This window comes from Setaria viridis, chromosome 8 (genome assembly GCF_005286985.2).
Source record: "Setaria viridis chromosome 8, Setaria_viridis_v4.0, whole genome shotgun sequence".
NCBI lineage: Eukaryota > Viridiplantae > Streptophyta > Magnoliopsida > Poales > Poaceae > Setaria > Setaria viridis.
The window spans coordinates 3,170,229-3,183,542 of NC_048270.2; positions in this window are offsets into that span (position 1 = coordinate 3,170,229).

Genomic DNA, 13,314 nt, shown 5'->3' on the forward strand with positions numbered 1-13,314 from the left:
TCGACATTGTCTACCGATTTTGCGTCCCTAACTGTGTCATCATAGATAATAGAACAAACTTCACAGGCAAGAATTTCCTCGACTTCTATGATGGTTATGGCATTAGGGTTGACTGGGCCTCGGTCGGGCACCCGCAGACCAACGGACAAGTCGAGCGGGCCAATGACATGGTCCTAGAAGGGCTTAAGCCTCGCATTTTCAACTGGCTCAAAAAGCATGCTGGATGATGGGTTGCAGAGCTTCCAGCTATCCTCTGGAGCTTGAGAACGACCCCAAATCGATCCATAGGGTTCACCCCTTTCTTCCTAGTATACGGAGCTAAGGCGCTGTTACCATTCGTCCTCGATTATGGCACTCCAAGGGTAAAGGCATTCGACCAAGACTGAGCTGCGGAGGCTCAGCAGGACGCGGTCGACCTGCTCGAGGAGGCATGAGAGATGGCCCTCAGTCGCTCTGCGTGTTACAAGCAAACCCTACGCAGGTACCACGAGAGAAAGATCCGAGGGAGAACCCTCAAGGTCGGCGACCTCGTACTGCAGAGGACCCAGTCAACCAAGGACAAGCACAAGCTCTCTCTGCCATGGGAAGGACTGTACACGGTGGCCGAGGTGATCTGACCAGGTGCCTACAGACTGAAGGATGAGGACGGCAACATCCTCACCAACACCTTGAACATTGAGCAGTTACATCATTTCTTTCCCTAACTCGGTCTTACCGGTCATTTTCCATTCAACACTTGCTCTTACAACACTCTCGGCCTGGGTCGCTCGGGGGCTCCTCGGGGGTGCGGTACCACCCCCTCCTTACTTTCGTGCAACCACGCACTTTGCCCAAACAAAAGGGCATCCCATTTCTCTAACTACCCTAAGTAACTTACGCTCTAGCCTCTCCACCAATCAAACCCTGCCACGACTACAGTTACGAGCAGTTGAGCCTCGCGGGCCACGCCTGGGCTCTTAAGGTTGCAACCTATGGTCAATGGGCAGGTTTGAAAGGAAAAGAGTGAAAAGCAGAAACTACTTAAGGGAAAAAAGAGAACGGCCAGGACCAGTTCCTTATCATGTTTGCAAAAGAACTTAAAATTTGTTCACTCAGGGGCTCCCCCGCAAAATTCATTTATATACAAAGAACTAACTACTCCTATGAAAATTCTACCGCTAACCCCCGGTCGGGTCGGTTGGCGGTGCGATTGGCAAGGTCAAAGGCTCCTCAGTCACGCTCGGGTTGATGCTCAGCTTAGTTGCGGTCGGGATGGTGTCCAGCTCCGACCCGGTCTCCACCACTTCACTAGGATTGGAGACATCCTCCTGACCCGCGTCTACGGCTGCCAACAAGTGGCGAGCCTCCATCACCCACTGCGCGGTGACATGCTCGGCGACCGCCTGAGCGTGCGGGACCAAGCTCTTACCCAGCGCCTGGATCCCCTCCGCGCTCCATACATCAGTGTACCCTCCGCAGATGGCCTTAAAGTCCAGGGTGGGGTGGTGAGTCGCCACCGACGTCAACACCCCCGACGCCCCGTGAAACATGCCATCTGAGATGAGCGTTCGAACCATGTCTGGAATCTTCGTGAGCTAGATGGCGGGGCGCGCTAGTGCTTGGACCCGACCCGAGCACCTCAGGGATCACCACTTGCGCCACGTTGTAAAGCTAGTCAAGCTCTCCCTTGATGGTGGCCCGCTCTTCCAGGGACTTGGCCAACACTTCCGTGCTCCGACCGATCACCACTTTTGTCGTCTTCAACTCCGCCTCTAGAACCACACAAGAAGCCAAATCAGTGAAAGGCGAAAATAGGTACGACCCAACTGAAACTCCCAAGATAACGAAACTTACCCTCCTTTGCGACGATGACTGTGGCGTGACCCTCCTCCGACCACTGCAGCTCTTGCCGCAGAAGTGCAACCTTCTTACCTAGCTCTAAGTATGGGCGATCAAGTTAGGAGCTAGGAAAAAAAAAGAGAGTCAAGAACGATGACCAAGGGCAAAACAATACTTACCAAGATGGTGAAGGCGAGGTTCGACCGCACTGACAGACTGCTCGGCTCGAGAAGGTCCTAAAGCTCCCACTCCCTCCTGTCGCGAAGCACGAAACGGGCCTTTCCTAGCTCGTTTGGATGGGGCCACACCAACTTGCGGGCCGCTCCTGATCTGCTTGAAGACCTAGCCCCTGCATCATCAAGTGACGCCGGGATCACCGCCTGCTCCTGGGATGGCAGGACAACCGGCATCACCACCCTGACGTTTTCCTCGACGTCGGAAAGAATCTCCACCACCGGGGTGTTGCGGTCCACCAGCAGCTGCCCTTCCTCCGTCCCAGTAGCCTCTGACGTGCCATCCTTAGGCGGGCTAGGGAGGTTGACCGCCCAAGTCTGGGCCTGGGCTAGCTCAGGGGACAGGCTAACTTCCACCGCCTCGTCGGTAGGCCCGACCGTGGCTCCTTCGGTCCGCTCTAACCCCGACCAGGAGGGCGAGTCGAGCGCCCCTCTACCGAGCGAGACGGGGAGCACAGCGACCCTCCTCACCTCCTCTGTGACCAGTAGGGAAGGGAACGCCAGAGTTATTGCTGCCGCAGGGTCTGTCGTCACTGCTGGGATCGCCGTCATTACGGTCGTCGCCGTGCTCGCGATTGACGAGGGAGAAGCGAGCCCCATTAAGGTGGGTTGGGCCAACACCAGCCTACTACCCCCTTCGCTCATCACGACCTACTGCAGGCTAGGCCTCCACTCCGTGTGGGGGGGAGGAAGAATGATCCCTGCCGGAGCTGACGGCCAGCCGCTGCAAAAGAAGGCATGGAAGTGAGTTAGTCATGCCTAAAAAAACTCAATCATATGGGCAAAGGAAGGTACGACCACATACCCGACCGGAGGAGATCGGAAGCCGACCGGACGAGGACCGCTCGGGGGCTGCAGCCTACACACCCCCCGGGACGACCGAGGGCGAGAGCGACCCGGCTGGCCCCGGGTCAGCCTGCGACCGACCGCGACCACTAGCTCGTGGCAAAACCACCAGAGTGACCAGCGGGGCGTCCCTCTGCTATGAACTGGGCGCGCGCACCTGCTCCAAAGGCGCTGGCTCACAGTCGCATCCCTCCGACCAACCGCCGCGCGCCGTCACGCTAGGTGCCGGGGCTTGCGACGCCGATGGCACCTCCAAAGGGAGTGGTGGTGACCGCGCCCGCTTCGCTTCCTGATCATGGGTGACGTCCTCACCCGCGACGTGCTTCCTTGACTCAGGGGTGACGGAGGGTGCCCCCATACCATGCACAGCCGCAGGCTCATGGCGCCCCATCAAAGTCGCAGCGGCGCCCCCATCCACCTCATCCTCCGAAGAGTCCAAATCATCATCTGACTCCGTGGGGTTGCTCAGCCTGTCGAGCCATGCCTTCTGGCCCCTGCGGGAGGTGCGGTTGGGACTTGTAGTGCTCAAGCCCCTGTGAGGCAAACAGCTCAGAATCGGTCGGAAGACCTGGATAAAGAAGAAATGGGGCACGGGAAGAGACATACCAAGTCAGGCTGCCTCCGACATGGAAAGGTTGGGGCATGCTGAGGGTCGGATCCCTCCCCAACTACAGCACCCAGTCGATACGCGCCACGACCTTGCACCCCGATAGCTCGTCCGGCCACACGTGGTTGGGATCCAACGGGCCGGAATACTTCTACATCGGCTGCCCCTCCCCCTTAGCGCCTCCTCGATGATCTCCACCCGCTTCACCTATTTGGCGGCAGGACCCCATGTCCAGTTGTCCTTCTTCGCCGGCCTCCCCCCGATGAACTTCAGGAACAGCGCCTCTGCTGGGTTCCTGATGTAGAACCACTCACCGTGCCATCCCCGTTTAGAATCGTTGGGGGTGTACGGCGGTTAGGCAGCCTTGGATCTCTTCTGCAAGGCGAATCCGTTGATCGGAGTCGCCCCAGTCGCCTTCCCCTCGGACAAAGCTCACCCGCTGAAGACCCGCTAGAAGAGATCATCATGCGGCTCCATCCCGAGGAATATCTCGCAGACGGTGACGAAGCCGGCGATGTGCAGCACCCCATTTGGATTGAGGTGCTGCAACTCCAGACCCCAATCATTGAGAAGCCCGCGCAGGAACCAATGCATGGGGTACCCGAGCCCACGCTAATGTATTCTATGAAGTCATTTGCACACCATCAACAAAAGAACCAGCCTCGAAGATGGTAAAGGCAATTCAAAGCTTTGATTGGAGAGCCCAAATCATGGCTTACATGAGAGGTTACTTTGAGTCTCACGACAAGGTCGAGCTAAGTAGGCTAAAACAAAAGGCCAGGGGATACACGATAATTGACGGAGAATTATACAAGTCAGGGATATATATCAACCCCTTTGCTTCGGTGGATAGACACAGAAAGTGGAAAAGAGCTACTAGCTAAGACACACAATGGTTTTTGTGGGTCGCACATTGGATCCAAAGACTTGGTAAATAAAGCACGGAGGCAAGGATTCTATTGGCCCACCGCAATTCGTGACACGCAAAGCCTCGTAAGAAGCTGCGAAGCCTACCAAAAGATGACAAACCAACAGAGTGCACCATCACTGCCAATACAGCTCATCCTACCAACGTGTCCTTTACAAAGATGGGGCACGGACATGGTAGGTCCACTCCCAATAGCTCAAGGCAATTGCAAGTTCGCTGTAATATTCGACTACTTCACGAAATGGATCAAAGCTAAACTGCTAGCAAACATAACCTTGGGCTCAATTCAAAAATTCTTTTGGTAGAACATCATCTGCAGATTGGGAGTACCCAGGGAACTAACTGTGGTCAATGGTAAACAATTTGATTGTTATGACTTCATGGAGTTTTGTGCCAGCATTAGTACAAAGGTGAAATTTGCCTCAGTATATCACCCTCAGTCAAACGGGGCTGTGGAAAGAGCAAATGGCTTGATCTTCTCAGCCATCAAGAAATGTCTCTTCGATCAAAAGAAAGGAAAGTGGGTTGATGAGCTCTCGAGGGTAATCTTGTCCCACAACACCACAGCATCTAGAGCAACAGGTTTCACACCTTTCCAAATTCTGTTTGGCTCCGAGGTAGTCACACCAGAAGAAATCAAAAATAGGTGCTTGAGAGTGTTGCAGGATGAGGCTAACCCAGATAACATAAAAATTAAAAAAGATATGATAGAGCTTGAGATATTACAAGCAGAAGAAAGCATTGATAACTACCAGCAAGAAACAAGGAGGTGGAGAAACAAAAAGTTGTTCATAAGGTCATCAAAGTAGGTGACCTCATTATTAAGAGGAAGAAAAATTAGAACAACCTTGGGAAATTGCAGGAAGCCTGGGAAGGGCCTTACATTGTCACACGGAGTAATAGGCCAGGATCCATCCATCTTGTGGACCAACTCGACACGGAGCTACCGCACGCATGGAACATCAATAGCTTGCATAAGTACTATCCTTAACATCCTGTACAACATTACCCTCAGCTTGTGAAGTTACTTTATCGCATTTACCTTTTCGTATTTGGACTGCACTCTTTTCCTTGCTGAGGGGCTCCTTTCTGGAGGCAAGCAAAGTTTTTAATGAGGCAGATCCTTGTAAAAGTTTTATTGTTCAATGAAATGAAGTTCCGTCAATGATTCTCAAAGTGCAACAACAAACCAAACCTCGTGTTTCTGCGCGATAGCGTTTCTACGCAAGAGCAAAGTGCAACAACAAGTTGCCTAACCTCGTGTTTCTGTGCGATAAAAACTTGCATTTCTGCGCAAGAGCATTGAAGCAACAACAAGTTGCCTAACCTCGCATTTCTGCATAATGAAAACTTGTGTTTCTGCGCAAGAGCATTGAAGCAACAACAAATTGCCTAACCTTGCGTTTCTGCGTGATGAAAACTTGTGTTTCTATGCAACTTGTTCCTCCGAAGTATTCTCCTCTAAAGGAACAATATATGTTTAAGCAGCAATAAGCTACATAACCTAGCATCAAATGCGCATTATACATGCATAAACTTATATTCTCACCCAAGAGCAACAGCAATAGGCCCAAGCTAGAGATTAAAAAGGCGACTCAACAAAGACATTTTAAGGTTACTTCAACAACCAGCTTAAAACTATGCCTAGCCTAGATCTCCCCCACACAAAAGAATGAGGGGGGGGGGTTGATGTTTTTCAAAAGAAAATCCATTTCATCCTTTCACGCGAAGACCCCAACCTCAGCTCCTAAGGTTTAGCAATTTAATTCTAGCTTTCCAAAATAAACAATAAGCCACGACTACACCCCATAGCATAAGCTACGAAGTCAGCAAGGCCGACCCAAATCTATAACCTCGAAAAGTTTCATGGTTGAAGCAACTAAGGGTCGCGATATCATCCAAACTACCGTTATATTTTTAAGTCAACAAAACTCGAGAACAAGTTTTCTTTCTAACTTATCTTACAAGATCCATAAGCTATGTCTAAATCTGAGAGACCAAGTTGAGAAGTGCCTTGGTCTACTTGTGATGAGTGATTGACTAGATGATTTGAGACTTTACCGGTTGAGTCCATATTCCATATATGATTGATTATGCTAACGGCTAACCGGATGTGTTGTGGTGTGGTGTTTGTACAAAACATATCTTGTGCATTGTGTCTCTTGGTTTGTAATGTGCAGGTGTAGGATGTGATATGGCGGTCGACGGCATGAGGTGAAGGTCAAGCGCGAAAGGTCCATGCCGATGTACTAGGGCTGTGAAGGGTGGACATGAGTAGACTTGGATCGAGGGACCCGAGGAGTCCAGGCGGAGTCATGGGCGATCCACATGGTGTACGGAAGAGCAAGAGTACACAGACGGTGATGGAGACGGCGTCGGTCAAGTCAAGCGCGACGGAGGCAAGTTGAGTAGGCGGCCCAGGAGCTGGGAGCGAAAGACTTGGAGGCGTCGAAGACTTGGCGGAGGCTGGACACGCGTCGACATCGGTGAGTCACGCCTTGCGGGGCGTGCAAGAGGGTTTGACCAGTTTGACCTCAAAACTGGGGGTGAGTCACGCCAGGAGGGTGTGCAGAGGGTTTGACCGGTTTGACCTCAAAACTTGGGGTGAGTCATGCCAGGAGGGTGTGTAGAGGGTTTGGGTGGTTTGGGCCTCAAAAACTACCGCACAGGTAGGTTTGTCGGTTTGGGCCTCAAAACCGGGGGCGAGTTCGGTGTGGCCGGACGATGTCGAGTCGGAGGATGCGTGGCACCATCGCGAACCTTGCGTCGAGGCGAAGCTAAGTCATGAAGGCACCGGGTCCGTCCAATGAATGAAGAAAAAGTTGGATGGTTTTACCCCTAGGGGGTATTTGGGTTGTGTGCTTAATGTAAGGGCATTTTGGATATTTGCCAAATGCCTACATATGCATAGGAGGGCTGTTTGGGGCAGCTATCCCTTGGGCTAGTTGGTGGTAGGCTACTCATTTGTTTTGTGAGAGTCTTTGGTAGAGGGAGAGAGGGAGAGCAGAGTGGATCTTTGTGTTGATCTTTTTGCCATCCAAACTTTGTTTGTGCTTAGGATTGGCTTGTAACCGGACACGGTGAAGTAATCTAAAGATCTATTTTGTATCATCTTGTTCCATCCCATTTGGATTTGCAATTTCTATTTGTGTTCTTGGAGTTCTTGTTTTCTCCCTTTTCTTCCCTCTCACGTTTTTGGTCGATTCGTATTTTGGAGTTTTGAGTTAATCCGGTTGTTTGGAAATGAACTAGGACGTGAGTTGAACCTTTCCACTGAAGGGATTTGATTGAAACCTCACGAGTTCTGTCGATTCAAGTTTTGGCATTGAGAAAATAGAGTTCTTCACAAGATTTGAAATTTCTTTTGATTCACAAATCTTTTAGGGATTGTTTCTTAGGAGAAGCTTCTTTAATATGTTGTGAAGTTATGGTTAAAATTTCGTAATTTTTGGAGGTCGTTTGACCCCGTTTCGGATTTTTCTACAATCTTCGCGTAGGCTGTTTTGGAATTCCGGAAATCTCCGGACCTCCGGAAATTTCCGAAGGTTTATCCGAAAAGTTCCGCACGTCCAGAATTTTTCGAAGGTTCCTCCGAATTTTTCCACACAGAGGTGTTGGTTTTCAAAGTTTGTCTTCCGGAGCTTGTTTGAAGTCTTTCTTGCTTCCGCTATTCTCAAATTAGGTTCCTAGCATCATTGTTAGGTTCATTAGCTTGTGCATAGCTAAGTGGACTTAATTTTGCTAGAAGAGAGGCTTGTGGGTTTTAGCCGTAGTTCTTGGAGAAAATTTGAATCGGCTCCCATTCACCCCCCTCTGGTCGCCTTTCCGGTCCTTCAAAATCGAATTCTTTTTCACGTCAAAAGGAATAAAGGGGGTGACGTTTTTTCAAAAAAGAAAGACGATATTCATTACTTTCCTCCATAGGTAATGCTGCAAATCCCAAAAGCAATCAAAAGTGGCGTTCTTTACTAAGTAAAACACTGATTCCTTTATACTATATATTACCCGAGAAAGGTCATCAAACAAATCAACCTCGAGCCAAAAGGATTCACAAATTAAAAGAACATAAACAGCACTTGTATATTACAGACTAATGGTTAAGTTCGAATAGCCATCAACATAAGTGTACATTACAGAAAGTGTTTTTGTCGCTCAAAGCCTAAAAATCAATAGCAAATCTCCTTCAACTTCAAGCATTACTCCTCTTGCCGCCCAGAACTATCATCTTCTCCGTCGCCAGTCCTTGACTCTTCTCCCTTAACCTGCTCAGCAACCGAAGTAGAATCAAATAAAGTACAGCCCAGAAAAAAAACAATAAAAAATAATAAAAATAATAATAGTAAGAGATAAGGTAAAAATCATCCACCTTTGCGAGACGTTCTTGAGCAACCAGCTTCGCGTAGTCACGCCCAGACGCACCCCAAAGTTGTTTTAAGAAATTCATCTTAACAATCTTAATATTCTTGGACGTTTCTTGTTCAAAAAGTTCAGAAGCCGCGGGAAATTGATAGCTACGTGCTCCAAATTTCAAAAAGTCAGAACAATTTTCTTTCTCTAGTAGCTTGAGCACACCCTCGCAGCAGAAAGCAGCAGCGTAATCATTAGCTCCGGTGATAACTCCGGGCAAGTACTCAAATTATTGGTCCATCCAATCAAATATTTCCTTGGCACCTTTGTCAGAAGGGAAGGGAAGAGGCTCAGAACCAAACTCAGGTAAAGCAGCCTTATATCTTTCATAAATCTGCGCGAATCTATCCTTCAATGCCTGCTCTGCTCCATCAATAAAAAGTTTTTGATCCTCTAGGCTTTTGCCAAGCGTGTGAATCACAGTATCCTTTCCGGAACTTTCTTTCCTCAAGGAAGCAATAGTCACCGAATCTCTCTCGATGGTACTACACAATTTCTCCAGAACGACAAGATTATCTTGAGAAGTTTTCTCCAAGCTCTCCACCTTCTGAATGAGGTCGTTGCATGTCTTCACAAGTAGATCCTTATTCCTTTTCAAATCAGCATTTTCATCAGAAAGCAAAGAGCGAAGATTGCTCAAAACACCATTCTCTTTCTTTAACATCACAAGCTCAATACGGCTGAGTGTATCTTTCTCTATTTCCTTAAGCCTTTCAATAGCCACTTTACCAGCAATTACAGCCTGAAAAATAAACAACAAGCACGGTTATCATCCTGAAACAAGCAGAAAAATTTTAGCAAGAAACCTTAGCCTCATGTCGCAAAAAATACCTTGTATCCGAGGGTAGCCGTTATCCTGACAAGGTGGTTGGGGTCAAAACCACGCAAAGGTTTCTCATATTCTGCCAAAATAAAAGACGAATAAGAAAAATAAAATAACAAGAAGTTCAACAAAGGTATAAAGTAAAGAAAAACACTAACCTTTGGGATCAAACGCGCTACCTCGAGCATCATCCTCAACTGAGAGACTAGTCATTGGTTTTGGGTCGATTTCATCTTTTTTAGCAGCCTCGTCTTTCTTACTAGCCTAACCTTTTTCAACAGCCTCACTTTTTTTACTTCCCTCATCACCTAGAACCACCCTCGCAGTAGCATCCACAGGGCCAAGCCAGTCATTGGCTACGAGCAGACCCTCATCCAAGAACCCTTGATCTTCCTCATCTTCTAGAGCGCTAACAATCCTAATAGACACCTTTTTAGCAGATTTTTTCAATCTCATGCCGGCATGGGCACCGGCAGCTTCGAACTCTGGCTTTGAAGGTTCTAAGGTAGAGCTCTTCCCAACCTCAGGCTTATGATCAGCAGAAGAACCCTAAGTAGTCAAGCTTTTCTGTTTAAGGGCTTCAAGCTCAGAAGTCTTAGGTCTCTTGCTGACCTCGACCACAGGCTCAACCTCAATTCCCATCTCAGCGAAAATACGGTTCAATCGAACACCGAGTGCTCAATCTCATGACAAGGTCCAATAAGGTCAACAGCTCGCCTTTCAACCTCATCAACAAAGATACCAGCATTAACTCCCTCGGGCAAGCTTAATCCAAAGATAAGGTAAGGAACGGGCCTAGGATACCATTGCATAGTTCTCATCTGAATTTCCCTTGGTGCCCATCCGCTAGAAAGGGGCCAGACATTTGCAGCCAAGAACTTCTCAACCAAATCTCGCCCAGTAATCGATGAAGCAGCAATCAAAAATGCGCTCTCGTACTCTCAAAAAGCCTTAGACCTCGTGAACAAAGGGGCAGTGGTGATGTCCAATGGAGACATCGAAGTTAAAAAAGGGTAGAATGGCTGACAATAGCCAAAAGCCTGAGACATGTCCACCCTAACATAAAACCAATAGCGAAGCCAATCATCATCCTTTGAGCCGAAGAAAGATCAACTCTCGTAATCTTCCGGCTCTCATTCTTCCTTCAAGTGGTGAATGGTGAATGTACAGCAACCAAATTGAGTTTTAAAAACGCCATCCTGGTCATCAAACTGGACTCTTTTCCTCTGAACATGAAGTTCAAACATCCTCGCAAAGCCATCAACATCAATGATACCGTCGAAAGTACGCTCAACCCAATAAAACTTGGAAAGAGCAATGAAGAATTAGGAGTAATTGTATCTTTCCAAAATAGCAGGCAACGTCTTATCATAGGGAAATCGCAACCTGGCAGTAAAGAAGTCCCTGAACACCATAGAGTCGCCAACCTGAGGCTTAGGCTCAACTTCATCACCAGAAATCAATAGTATTTTCGAGACTAAGGATTTTCCAAATCGAAGAGTTAGAGGATATTCTTCTTTCCCGGCCATCAGACCCGATAGGTCAGCCTTGACGTTTGCAAGAGCTTCTCCGCTATCAATCTCAGAAGATGTAGAAACGCCACTAGCCTCGTCCGAGCCTCGTCCCTCAACTTCATGGCGTAGCCTCGACTCTTCAGCCACCTCCTCAGCAGTCATTAACCTCACCGTTTGCATAATCCAAGCCAACTAAAGCAAACAAAAAAGAAAAGTCAAAACGAATATGGTACAAAGCAAAGCTCGACAATGCAGCTAAAATACCTTCGAAGTCTCTAAAGTCAGCTAAAAAGTCAAACCCTCAACCACTTAGCAGCGTGATGTGTCAAGACAGCAGCTAAAGCCACAAGAGTAATCTAAAACAAGGCACTGTGCGTCAGTCCAACAGCAAAAGCCATGAGGGTAGTTTGAAAGCGACCTGCACCCCCCTTTTATAGGCGCGGTAGCGGGTGCAAAATGATGCCTCGAATCTCGAAATGAATTCAAAGCGGCAGCCAATAAGAAAAGGACACGAAGCATAAAGAACAATTGTTGGCTCATTTCTCCTCCGACGCCTGAGGGTGACGTTTTTTGGCAGAACGATCCTTTGTCGCAGGTTTGACCCATCGGAGTTGACCCTCGCCCTCGAGGGGCTACTGTTGGGGATCTCCCAAAAAGATAGTCACCCTCAAGACTAGCCTCGCAAACAAGATAGCCTCACGAAGTGAACAAACGATGGACAAATTCATTTAACCTTGCAACCTCTCTTCGCCCCTGCACTCAAAGCTAGGGATAATTACTGACGGTTAAAATGTAACAAAGCTTACCCTTGAGCGCTCGAATCTAATGTCAAACGACGAGTTTTCTCTATGTTTTACTCAGGGTTGTCGAAATGAGCGCGGATCAAGATATGAGGTTGAGCACCTCTCTTGACGCGAGGCTAAGAAGACTACAACCACGAAGCCAAGAGGTTTGCAAGAATGAGGTTGGGAGCAAAGGCATGGAAAGCATGACTGCATGGAGGCGTGAAAAACGTGAACCCCTGAAGACGTGATCAACGTGATTACCAGCAAGCGTGACCCGATGGAGGAGACCAAGTCACACAAGTTACCTCCAAAAGACATTTGTGTATAGCATATTCTGGGGATGTAGTGGTTGAGAAAGGGTATTAATGGAATATAAAGTGTCCTCCGGGTCACTATAAAAGGGGGAGCCTTACCCCATTGTAACGCGCGAACAATTTTTTGCGAAATTGAACCACGAGTGCTTCCCTAACTTTGTTGTGTTCGAGTCTTATTGAGATTCACTCCCCAACAACTCTTAACAGGCAAAACTTTGGCATAATCTTGGAGAACGGAGATGTGTTGCTAGACGCAGACATAAAACGTCGTAATCTTGGGTTTGTTTGCTCTTTAGTATTTCCATCATCGGTTAATTGACTTGACTTGGTATGGACGACCTGGTCACCTGGTGACCACTTGTAATGAATGTCCACTTATGCACTAGTTAACTTGTAGTGTCATTCTTGATTAGGTGGTACTATAGTTGGCTGCTTCCACAGACAAGTTGATTCTTCGGAAAAATTGGCAAGTGCTACCTGTTGCAATATATATAAGCACTGGCGGAGCTTCGTTATTATCAGAGTGGGCCATGGCCCCCCTGCCAAGCGTAATTTGCACTGAGTAAACAGTAATATTAACACTGTTCATTGGTTTTTTTTGCTGATTCTCATCGTCTGGCCCCTCCTGCTCCCTTGATCAAGCTCCGCCACTGTATATAAGGAAAGGCGTGGTTTCTCGGCGTGATCTAGGCTCTGGCTTATGCATCTTGTTACTCGATGAAGTATATTGGAGATGTTTTGTATGAATTTCATTTTTCACATACTTCTCCTAGCTAGTATAATCCCATACTAACGCTACGGTGCCACTTGGTAATGGAAATAGATTTATGATTCACAAACGAAAAAGTCCACTTTACCATACCTTTTTGGGCTTCGGGTACATAGTAGAACAAAATTATCCAGCAATAGTTACCTCTACAAATGTAGGGTTGATTATAATTTCCGAAAAAAGTACAGTAAAAAAATCTTGCATTGATAACTTGACAAAAGCACAAGATTCAGAGCTTAGAACATGTTAAACATGAATTCATGGTGGTAA